Consider the following 11,572-nt stretch of genomic DNA (forward strand, 5'->3'; position numbering starts at 1 on the left):
GTGTGTATATTCATGGGAGAGAGACAGAGAGGCAAGTGAGAAATCATCCCCCAGAGGGATGGCCATGCCGCAATCCTTTCTCCTTCATTCTCCTCTCAGGATTTTGGGCACACACAGATATGCACCCAAGTGTGAGTTTCAAATCACTGGGTCTGGGACTCAAACCATGATCGACCATGTGGAACTCCAGTGCCTTAACCACTCTGCTACCTGCTGGCCTGTCGAATGTCACTTCTTTGAAGAGTCCTTCATTGACTATCATCTCTAAAATAGCATCTCCCCCACTCTCAGACCCTTGACGCTGCGCCATGATTCTCTTTTTATGATAGAAAGCATGGGTGCATGCACGAGAGAGAGGAGGGAGAGCAGAGGAGCACCTTCCACTAAGTCTCCCCACGCCATGATCACCTTTCCCCAGCCCTCAGCAACTCGGGATCCTGGGTGACCACAAACATCCAGCATGTTTTCAAGCCAAGCTGAGAGGCAACCTGGAGCCAGCACGTGGCTTCCTGCCTCCAAGGGCACTTGAGTCACTGCCACCCACAGCCGTGGGACGTGCCTTATGTCTTTTTCATTGCACAGTCCCTGCCTGTCACCCTGGGTTTCATCATTGCTCTAGTATCCTGGCTTCCTCGCTGTCATCAGGGGCTGTGTTTTCTCCACTGCTGAATCCCGGGTGCCTAGCCCCGGGCACACAATTGCTGCCCCCAGTTATCCATGGAAGGAATGAATGAACTGTGTTGAAAAAAATAGCAGATGCAAAATACCTGGTTTCTACATTACTGATGGGCAAAAGATCTGATCTTCAGGGCAGTGCGGCTGTGCTGGTCCCCAGGCCAATAGCAGTAGCTTGAAAGAAATACCCCACAGGGGCAACCGTTGTAACAAGCCCTCCAGGCGACTCCACCTCCTAAATGCTCAGCTGGAGAAGGACCCGAGCAGTGCTCCTTCTCACCACAGGCTGCGGTTGTTTCCTCCAGGCTGACGGCTGAGGTTATTTTGTTGGAGGGGGCGGCTCGTTTCCTCCTGAATCCCAGCATAGAAATTACCTTCGCCGTCAGAAATGCCATGTGGACCAGCGAGCGGGAGAGAGCGTGTGCGGAATTGTGCAGAGTGATCTAGTGCTTTCTTTAGCACTCTCAACTGACATTCTGAAGGAAAAAAAAATATTTATTTTTTAGGTGTTTTATTTATTGACTTTTTTAGGGTTTTGTGTCCACTTGTCAGAGAGAAACAGAGAGATACAGAGGGAAAATGAGAAATCACCCCCCAGGGATGACCCTGCTGCAGCCCCTTCCCCTCCATTCTTCTCTCAGGATTCTGGGCATGCATGCACACGTGATTTGCACGCCTCTGAGGTCCAAGATCCAAACCATGGTTGACCACATGGGAATCCAGAGCCTTAACCACCATGCCTCCTGCTGGCCCAAGAAGAACTTAAACATCAAAACATTATTAAAAAAAAAAAACTACACAGGGGCCAGCAGGTGGCATGGTGGTTATGGTTAAGTGAGCTGGACTCCCACATGGCCGACCATGGTTTGAGTCCCGGACCTGATGGCTTGCTTTCTTACTTTCCCTCTCTCTCTCGCTCAGTCCCTCTCTGGTCAAATTTAAAAAATAAGCAAATAGATAAAGTTAAATAAAATAATTCTTAAAAATAAAAACTACACAATTGATCAATATAGATCAGCCTTCAGGAAGGGGCAATAAACATTTCCGTTTATTATTTGCCCGGGTGAGGGCAAGCCACTCTAAGCTGGGCCGTGTCCAACCCCAAGGGCAGAGAGAGGAGAAAGAGACAGCGGGTGCTAGCAATTCTGCCCAGGTCATTCGAGGAGCTAAAGCCTAGTACAACAGGACCCATCCTCTGTCTTCTGTCACCACCCTACCCTAGGACACATTTAGGAGTGGAAAAGGATTTTTGGGAAGGGGGCATTTAGTTGGTGGAACTAAGTGCACACAAAGTCCCCTAACCCCAGGCTCTCCCTGCCCAGCAAGGAGCCCCTGCCCCCCAAGGAGAGCCACTTCCCCGGAGTGACTGTGTCCCTGCCGGTCACCTGGCCTCCTGCTTTCTGCTCTGCAGAAACAGGAGCAGCATCTCCAGACCACGTTCCTCCTGTTGTTGGGCCCCGGACACAGCTCCCGCATGGGATCAGAGACAGAGAGAGGGCATCAGATCCAGCCCTGGAGAAAGAACAGGCTGGGCTGGTCCAGTTAGAGACAGACTGAGGCTGGCCCTCAGGTGACAACACCTAAGGACATGTCAGGGAGGTCTGACTGCTCCCAACTTTGACCTTCCACTGCGTGGCGGCTAGGAGGGAGGCTCATTCAGCCAGGTCTCTCCTGGCACACAGTGAGGAGACTGAGCATCGAACCCTCTGGAGCATTCCCTTCTGGCTCCGGGAAAAGCCAGCACAGTGGCCAAGAGTGACAACCTTGGAGCACCACCCACAGCACCACCACGTGGGGCAAGTCACTGAGGCTCTGTGACTCATCGATTGGTCCAACCATAACATGGGGATATGGGCAGCACCTACTGCATGAACCTCCTGCGTGCGCAGCAGTAGCACAGGGAATTCAATGAGTTACTATTGATGGAGCCTCGAGAACGGAGCCCAGCGCTTTATAAGCACCGGCTGTTGTTCTAATCAATTATTGGACTTGCTCTGGCCCTGCCGTTACTACTCCACGTGGAGGAACACATGAGGCCACCGAAGTCTTAGCAAATGCAGAGTAAACCCAGAGGTAGCTGCAGCCCTGGGGTTTCTCCACCCCAGTCCCCAGAGACGTGCAGCCCTTCCCTTTCACACCAGCACACACTCAGGGTGTGCCCCGCCGAGGGACACGTGTTTGTGGCCCAGCCACCTGCAGCGAAGAGGAGACTCCTCCAGCTGTCGCAGCCTCTTTCCCGTCAGCCACTGCACAGACGAGCCAGGGCTGCATGTATGACTACGAAGAGAGGAAAATCAGTCCCCCAGTCTTCCCCCACCCCACCCTGCAGCTCTGAGGCTCATTATGTTAGAAGCCAAAAGCTCTTAAAGACCATTTAGCGTAACCCAGCTCCCAGCCCCCAGCCCCCAGCCCCCAGCTCCCACTAAATGCTCTGAACACTTAGGTTTTTTTCCACCACTCTTAGTCTGTTTCCTTCAAACCTCATCAAACCAGAGAGAAGGTGGACCAGGAGATGGCATAACAATTACATCACTGGACTTCCATGTAGTCAACCACGATTCAAGTCCCAGACCTGGTGGCTTAAAGCTCACACTGGGCATGTGTGCATGAATGCCCAAAATCCCGAGAGGAGAATGGAGGAGAAAGGATCGCATTGTGGCTGTCCTCCCTGGGGTGTGTGTGTGTGTGTGTGTGTGTGCTTTCTTGCCTTCTCTCTCTCTCTTTCTCTCTCTCTCTCTCTTTCTCTCTCTCTCTCTCTTTCTCTCTCTCTCTCTCTTTCTCTCTCTCTCTGTCACTCTCTCTCTCTCTGTCACTCTGGTGAGTGCACACACCCTATAGCAAAAATCTCACTCTCAAAAACAAAACAAAACAGATAGAAGGAAGCATCTGTGGAATCGAAGTCTCTAATATTTTTTGAGCTCTTACTATGTGCCAGACTAGTAAAATAAGAGCTAAAAGCAGACACACACTTGCAGGGCATTCGTGTGCATGACAGACTGTACTTCAGATTGGCCGGCTGGGCTAAGAGGTTATACCCCAGCAGACAATGGAGCCACTCGCCCACGTCTGCCTGACTAGTGAGCAGAAGCTCATACCCAACATCAGATATTCCTGTGCTTCGATGGCCTTGGACTTGGCCACTTTACCCATCTAAAGGGGCCTCGTCCAGCCCAGTGGCCCCTGTCTTCTCCTCATCTCCATGATCATAGGTCACAGGTCGGTACTGCAGAAGTGGCCTCAGAGATGGGGTTCTCGTGTAGAGGGAGTGCCCCCAGGAGAAGCTCTATGACTTGGGGAGGCAGCACTGGGTCAGGGAAGAAGCTGCACAGGGATGTGAAGGCTGTGGGTTCCTGAAGGCTTGGCCTCAGCCAAGTCCCGTGGGCCGCTCTGGGCGTGGGAGACGACACGCGTTTGTCCCATCTTGGTTGGCCTCCTAGACCCCTGCATGTGTCGGTCAGTGGTTGAGGGCTGGGTGATGTGACCTCCCAGGCTTGGCAGTTAGTGGGGTTCTCAATTGAAGGGTACAGCCAACATGCCCAGTAGCAGGGGCCTGGGTGTCCCTCCCAACTAGGGAGTCTGGGCAGGTCATCCACAGCGCCCGTAGCACTCCCCAGGCCATGGCCTCTAGAAGCCCTAAACTCTCTTCCCTCATTTTTTCCTTTTGCCATGGGGTACATGAGCTCACTGGAGAGAAACAGAGAAACAGAGGAAGGAGAGGGAAAGTGAGAGAACAGCCCCCTTTGGGGGATCGTCATGCCACGATTCCTTCTCCTCCACCGCTCCCTTCTTTCAGGATTTTGGGTTTGCATGCCCATTCTCTTTTAAGAATTATTTGATTTAATTTTTTAATTCTCATCATTTGTTCACATGCATTCACCAGAGAGAGACGGAGAGAGAAAGAGGGAAAGTGAGAAAGCAAGCCACCAAGACCAAAACTCAACTGTGGTCAGCCATGTGGAAGTGAGTGCCTCCACCATCACACCGCCCGTGGCCCCAGCCTGGTACGTTGTTCAGGCCACTGAATCTAGGACTCAGACTGTGAGAGTGGCCACGTGGGATCCAGCTGCCTTAACCGCCATACTCCAGGCTGGCCACGCCTCCTTTGTGTAAGCAGAGGGTTTAAGGACTGCTCCCAGCTCCCCTCTCCCACTCACACGTTTGCAAAGCTCTGAGTGTGCAGCAGATCACAGCCAGCTCCAGGCCTGGACGAGAAGGCAGCTGTGTGCGCCTCACTGGATCCCAGCACAAAGGCACTCGCCTCGCCCTGGGCTGCGGCCAGGGAGAGGTTTTTTTGTTTTTTGTTTTTTGTTTTTTTGTGTGACAAAATTAAGTGAGTTCCCCAGTTAGCCCACCTGCTAACCCTGGGTTGACGGGCCTCACCAGCTGCTCTAGCCACTGCCTGGTGGTGGTGGTGGGGGGGGGCACCTGCCATCCTCCACGTGCCCCGCTCACCAGCATGGCTCCGTTGGAGGCGACGCTGAACCCTGAAGGAATTGTGTAATCCCGAGCAGTGCAAGTTTATTTCCACTAAAAATACACCCTGAAACTGGGGCACGATGAAGGATTGCTGACAAATGGGGCGAGGGATGAACAAAGACTCGGAGGCTGTCTGATTCTTCCCTGAGTCACCTCCAAACACTCACCACTGAGCTCAGCGTGGCCCTTCTCTGCTCATCGCTGTCATCAATCAAAGTTCGAGCTGTCCCCTGTGGCTCTGGGGGGGCTTGTGAGTCATCGCTAGAAGATGCCCCTGATGTAATGCAGCCCCTCGTTTTACCAGGAAGAAAACAGAGGGGTGAGAAAGGGACTTTGCCCTGGGTCAGACCACTGAGTAGCAGGGCCACAGGACTGGAGTCCATGTTCGGTGGATTCCCAGGTCTGTGCTTCACCCCTGTGGCCCCGTGGCCCTCCCTGAGGAGGTAAGCACATCCTCCCTGCACCAGTAAAGAATGTTTCTGGCTTTGAGTTACAGAAAAACAGTGCAATGGCTGCTCCACTGTGAGGACAACAGTACTTAATGAGACCTCTGGAGGGAAATGATCTCACACCGTCCAGGATCCAAGCTCTGCCCACTGCCGTTTTCAGCATTTCACCTTTCATCCTCAAGTTTATTGCCTCCTATTACAAAATGGTTGCCACAGCTCAGGCTCGCAAGTCCTCATAAATAGTACCTAAAGGTAGGAGGAGTTACCAAAATAAACAAAGGAAAAGGCTGTCTCCCCCGCCCTGGGGGAAGCTTCTCCTGTGTGAGGGAGGGAAACCTTTCTTTTATCTCACTGGGAAGATCCGGGTTACATGCCCTCCCCTACACCAAAGGGAACATGACAGCATTCGGGCTTGGTTTAGACCAGTCAAGATTCAGCCTGGGGACTGGACACAATGCCTTGCAGACACAGGACAGGATTCTCTGCAGCTCCTCATCTGTGAAATGGGATCATCCCTTCTCACCACGTGTGGTCATGGGGAGGACAGCGAACAAAGAACACTCTGTACTGTGTGAGGCAGGAATATTTTCCTTGCAATTTGGAGAAGGAAAAAGTCTATAAAAATAGACCTCTTTGATCCTTAGAGAAATCTTTTCAGTGCAGAGATGAACTATAAGGTGTTGACAGGCATGGTCGTACTTACCGCGGACAAACCTTCTTTGGTAGAATCGTTGCGAGGCGGAAGGAGGGACTTTCAGCAGCACACAGAGGCCCTGGTGTCGAAGGGAGAAGAGTTTGTATCCCTGGCTGTACGGGTTGGTGTTGGGGGGTGCTGAGAGCAGAGTGGAGGAGTGAGGAACTTAGAGGACTCCTGCCTGCCTGGAGGAGGCATCCAGGGACAAGCTTGGAAAGCTCTAGGAAGAGCCACTGTGGGGGAAAAGGCAAAAGGCAGCGAGGGCTGGGCTGCCTCTGGGCCTCCAGGTGAGGGAGGCATGTGACTAGGAGCCTGCAGGCGTGGGTGTGTGGGTATGTGTGTGTAGAAGGGGGAGCAGCTGGGAGAACACAGCCCACCAGGGACCTGCGTTGCCCTCCCAGTTCCATCTCTGCCTCGTTGAACGGCCTGGTTGGGTTGCTCCTCTCCAGAGTGGCCTCGGCTTTCCTGTCTATAAGATGGAACTTCAGTTCATCTTGTTGTTCATCCTCTCGTTCATTCATCACTTACTCAACGAATAGTTTTTGACGCCTAGGTATGCAGAGGCAGGAGGCAAGCCGTGCTGGGTTCGGAATGACCGTGGTGACTTGCTTTACTGAGGCCTTGAGCCTCGGTTTTCTTGTGGGTGAAAACGGAGACCACCACTGCACCTACTTCGTAAGCTTTCGTGTTGGTTAAACAGCTCTACCGCGTGTAGAGAGTAACGCTCTCCGGTGCGTGGAAAGTGCTCGGCCGCTGGAGCTACTGTCTACGCTCTATGGCGTGTGCCGGGCACCAGGATGTGATGACAAGGGTAAAGCAGGGGTGGCTACCTTGGCACCTGCAGCCTACTGGGGGTGCAGACACCAATCACACATTCACTTACGGAGGCCAGACAGTGGCGTAGTGGTCACACAACCTCCATGAGGCTTCCCCACATGGGAAGGTGCCAGGTTCACGTCCAGAGACCTCCCTGAATACCCCAAGCAAATGTGGACCTGACCAAGGCAGCTGAAGCTGGGGTGGGCTGTGGCATCAAGACCCTGTCAGAGGTGACTGTCTTTGTCTCTCTCTGTCTCTTTATCTGTTTCATTCATGAAATGAATAAATAAATAAAACAGTTAAAAAGAATAATAATCAGGACCAGAAGGTGACGTGGTGGTTATGGCTCTAGACACTCCCACATGATCAACCATGGTTCAAGTCCCGGACCTGGTGGCTTGCTTTCTCACTTTCCCTCTCTCTCTCTCTCTCTCTCTCTCTCTTGCTCTCTGTGTCTCTCTCTGGTCAAGTTAAAATAAAGGAATGAATAAAACATCTCAAGTAAATAATTCTTTAGAAAAATGAATAATAATCACTTGAAGTAGAGTAGCAGAAAATGGCGGTACGAGACTGGAAGCAGAATCATAGGGTCTCACGGCCGTGGTACCTGGCCAGGTGTGGGACTCATGGAAGACTTTGCTGAGAAGGCAATTTTCAGGTCAAGATCTGGAAGATGAGGGGAGTTTGGTAGGTAAAGTGGGGGAATCTTCCAGGCCAAAGGAGTAGTGTGTGTGCAGACATTGAGCTCGCCGGAAAAACTGAAGGAAGGCCATGTGGGAGTCCACCTCTCCGCTACGCCACCTGCTTGCCCCAGACTTTGTATTTTATATTCAAGGAAATGGAAAGTCACTGCATGGCTGTAAACAGAGAAATGGCACTATCAGTGTTGTGCTTTAAAAAGAAATCTCTCAAGAGAGTTGAAGAACCTAAACTTTCACCAGCAAGGGACCAAGTAAAGAAATTGTGGGCCAGCCCCGTGGCCATAAGAAAGCCAGATCCCTCATGGTAACTGCACTTCGAATCCTGGCCCTGGTGCCTTGAAGAACATGCCAGGTACATGTGTGTGCATGCCCCAAATCCCAACATGATGGGGAAATGGAGGAGAAGGGATTGCAGCATGACCATGCCCCATCAGGGGTGCTTTCTGTCTGTCTCTCTCTAGCTAACACACACACACTCTGACAAATAAAATTTTTAAATGATGGTACATCCATACACTTGAAAACTTGGCAGGAGAGAAGAACATAGTCCTCTGTCTAGCCATTTATACATAGAACCATCTAGAAGTGGTTCCTAAGGAACTATGTGCCAGCTCTCTAAAGAGGGCAGCTGAGAGGCCAGGAAAGGAGGCAGAAGACTTCTCTCTGCATTCTCTATTGTACCTTTGTCATTTTAAACCACATGTTTGCTGCAATAAATCGATCAATAAATATTTGAAAAATAAAGCAGTTCCCCCGGCTGCTGTGGGGAGAATGGCAGATGGGCTGAAGCTGGCAGGTCAGCGAGTATCCGGTCACTTGCCAGGAGACAGGGGGGTGGACTGTGGGGTGTGGAGAAGTGCATGGGTCGGAAACACCTGTGGAGTAAAACTGAGTTCTCCATACAGCCCCTCCCTGTCTGCTAGGTTGTGCCCTTGTCTAACTGAAAGGGGAGAGACCAAGACAGGAGAGATTTCCCCGAGAGCTCCCCTCCAGCACTCCTTGGTCTAAAAGGTGGTGGCTTCATTCAAGAGAGAATGTCAGAACCTGAGCCAAAAAAGCAGGGAGTCTAGTCAGTGGAGCAGCTATAAAGCCACTGGACCCACATGGGAAAGGTCTGGGTCCACAGCCTGGGTCCCCTGAACATGCTGAGTGCATGTGTGCTCGTAATTCCAGCTGGCCGAGTGAATGGCAGTACAGAGACTGTACTGGGAGGGTCTCTCTCTCTCAAAAATAAAGTTAAAAATAGCCAGGGACAGGGCCATCAGGTGGCATAGTGGTTAAGGTATGGGTCTCCTACATACCTTCCTTCGAGTCCTGGTCCCAGAGACTTAGAAATCATGCTGGGAACATGTGCGTGCATGCCCAAAAATCCCAGGAGGAGAATGGAGAAGGGACTGTGGCACAGCCATTCCCCCTGGGGGATGATTTCTCACTTTCCCTCTCACTGTCTCTTACTATCTCTGGTCCCCACACACACCCTATGGCAAAAACCTGAAGAGAAAAAAAAAGCCAGGGACAGTGTCAGGGGAGGACCACCCCAGCAGCCCTCCCCCTCTGGAAGTTCCACCTCTTCTCAGAATTCCTGACATCAGAGGACGTGGAGACCGACCTCCCAGTATCAGTGGGCAAGCACCTGCTCATAAGCCACAGTTCTTTCACCTGAGCCTAGAGGGAGTGTCTGTGGGATGGAACAATTCACTTCTGGTTCAAATGCAAATGTCTTTAGGAAAGGCCAGCCTAGGAACCTACAATTCATTCCACAGTTCAAAGCAACCCTCCTAAAGCTGGTTCGGTCTCAGGACAGGTCAGAGTCACAGGACACAGTTCCCTAACTAAAGGGTTAACTGCAGGTTGGCACTTTCTCAGAAAGCTGAACGTGCACATTATCATCTGCCCCAACAATTGCACTCTAGAGTATTTATGCAAAAGAAATTGCAACATTGACCCCACAGAGACCTCTGCACAAATGTGTTCACCGTAACCTTATTCATAACAACCAAAGCTTGGAAGCACCCAAGTATCCATCAGCTGGTAACCGGGTGAGCTGCGGGATAGCCACACAATGGCATAGAGAGGACATGAGCTGGCCAAGTGTGAAAGGGAATGGACACTCGCCCTTTGTTCTAATTTAGTCATTAATTGAGTCCTCGCACAGCCCTGTGTGGTAGGGATCACGTACCTCCACCTCACATGCAGTCCTGTGGCACGGAAGGGCATTTCCATTGACAACGGACCTCTTATACGACGGTGGCCCCACGGGAGCATACAGAACGCACCATGTAGCCTAGGTAAGTAAAAGGCTGTACGTCTCGGGGTAAGCACACGCCACGGTGTCCCAAGGATGCCACCACCTCAGGATGCATGGCCATCACTAAACGAGGCGGGACCAGAGAGGAAATCGGGCTCAGGGAGTGAGGAGGCCTGCCCTAGCACACAGCCAGTGAGGACCCACTGAGCTTCCCCATCCTCCATGGGCTGCTCAGGGCAAGCCGTGGTGCCCCCAGCACAAGGTGCCTTAAGCAGAGACAGGGAGGGATGATTCTGGCTGGAAGAGAAGTCTCTGTGGTCAAGTCCTCTCTGAGCTGAGCCTCGAAGGCGCACAGGAAGCCCACTGGGGACAAGGCCACCACGAGCAAAAGGCACTAGAGTGGGAAAGCCCAGAGTGAGTCCTGGCAGCCCGCCGTGGCTGGGTGTGAGGGTTTGGGGGACCAAGGGAGGGCTGTGTAGGAGGTGGGGAGGCCAGCCTGGAGAGACTGGTCAGGGAGGGGCTCCTTTAACCCTTAGCTCCTCCTGGCAAATAGGTTTTCAGCTGCTCAGCAGAAGCAGAGGGAATAGGAGAGAAAGGGGGGTCTGCAGAACGCAGGGCGAGGGGAGACGGCGGCTCTGCTTTCTTCCTGTGTTTGCCAGGAGCCATGGTCCCAGCCAGTGAGGCAGGGTGAATGGCTGAATTCACGACTGGATAAACCAACACGCATTCACCGCCACTCGACCTCAGGGTCTGTGCCAGACGCTTCCGCTCATGTTAACTTACTTAATTTCCATAATAAGCCCATAAAATAAGTATTATTCTAAAGGTTCTCCTGGCAAGCACATACAGAGCGTGTGTTACACAGCAGACACTCTGCTAGGCCCTGGGGACACAAACAAGACCGCCACCTAAATGATATAAAGCCCAGGGCTTGAGCCCCGCGTCTGCACTTCACTCTTGGTCAGCCGTTAACCTCTCTGTGGCTCGGGTTCCTCTTCTCTAAAATGGACATATTAATAGCACCTCCCTGGGACTATTCCAAAGCCTCTTGGAGGGCTGGCTACCCACGTGTCATGTGAACCCTCCGTCCAAGCTGATTGGGTAAGGAGTGGAGCCTAACGCCTCAGCAGCCAACCCACTGGCCAGACCTTACACGTGGCCCGCACCGAAAGGGTGAGCTGAGCCCACCTGACTCTCTCCATGGATTTGCAGGAAATGAAGACTGGGCAGAAAAAATCATGGAAATTTATTCACACATGTGGGAAAGGTATGTGGACACTTCAGTTGTCTAGCCTTTGAAAACTAGTTTGGTGGGACCAGCAGTTAGTGTAATGGCTATGTTGCTGGACTCCCATGTAGTCGACTGCAGTGCGAGTCCCGGACCTGGTGGCTTAAACTCATGCTGGGCACCTGTGCGTGCGTGCCCAAGATCCCGAGAGGAGAATGGAGGAGAAGGGATTGCGGCATGGCCATCCCCCCCTCTCCCCCCCCAGGTCAGTCTGCTTTCAAA

Source organism: Tupaia chinensis, unplaced genomic scaffold (genome assembly GCF_000334495.1).
Source record: "Tupaia chinensis unplaced genomic scaffold, TupChi_1.0 Scaffold148234_1, whole genome shotgun sequence".
Classification (NCBI taxonomy): Eukaryota; Metazoa; Chordata; class Mammalia; order Scandentia; family Tupaiidae; genus Tupaia; species Tupaia belangeri.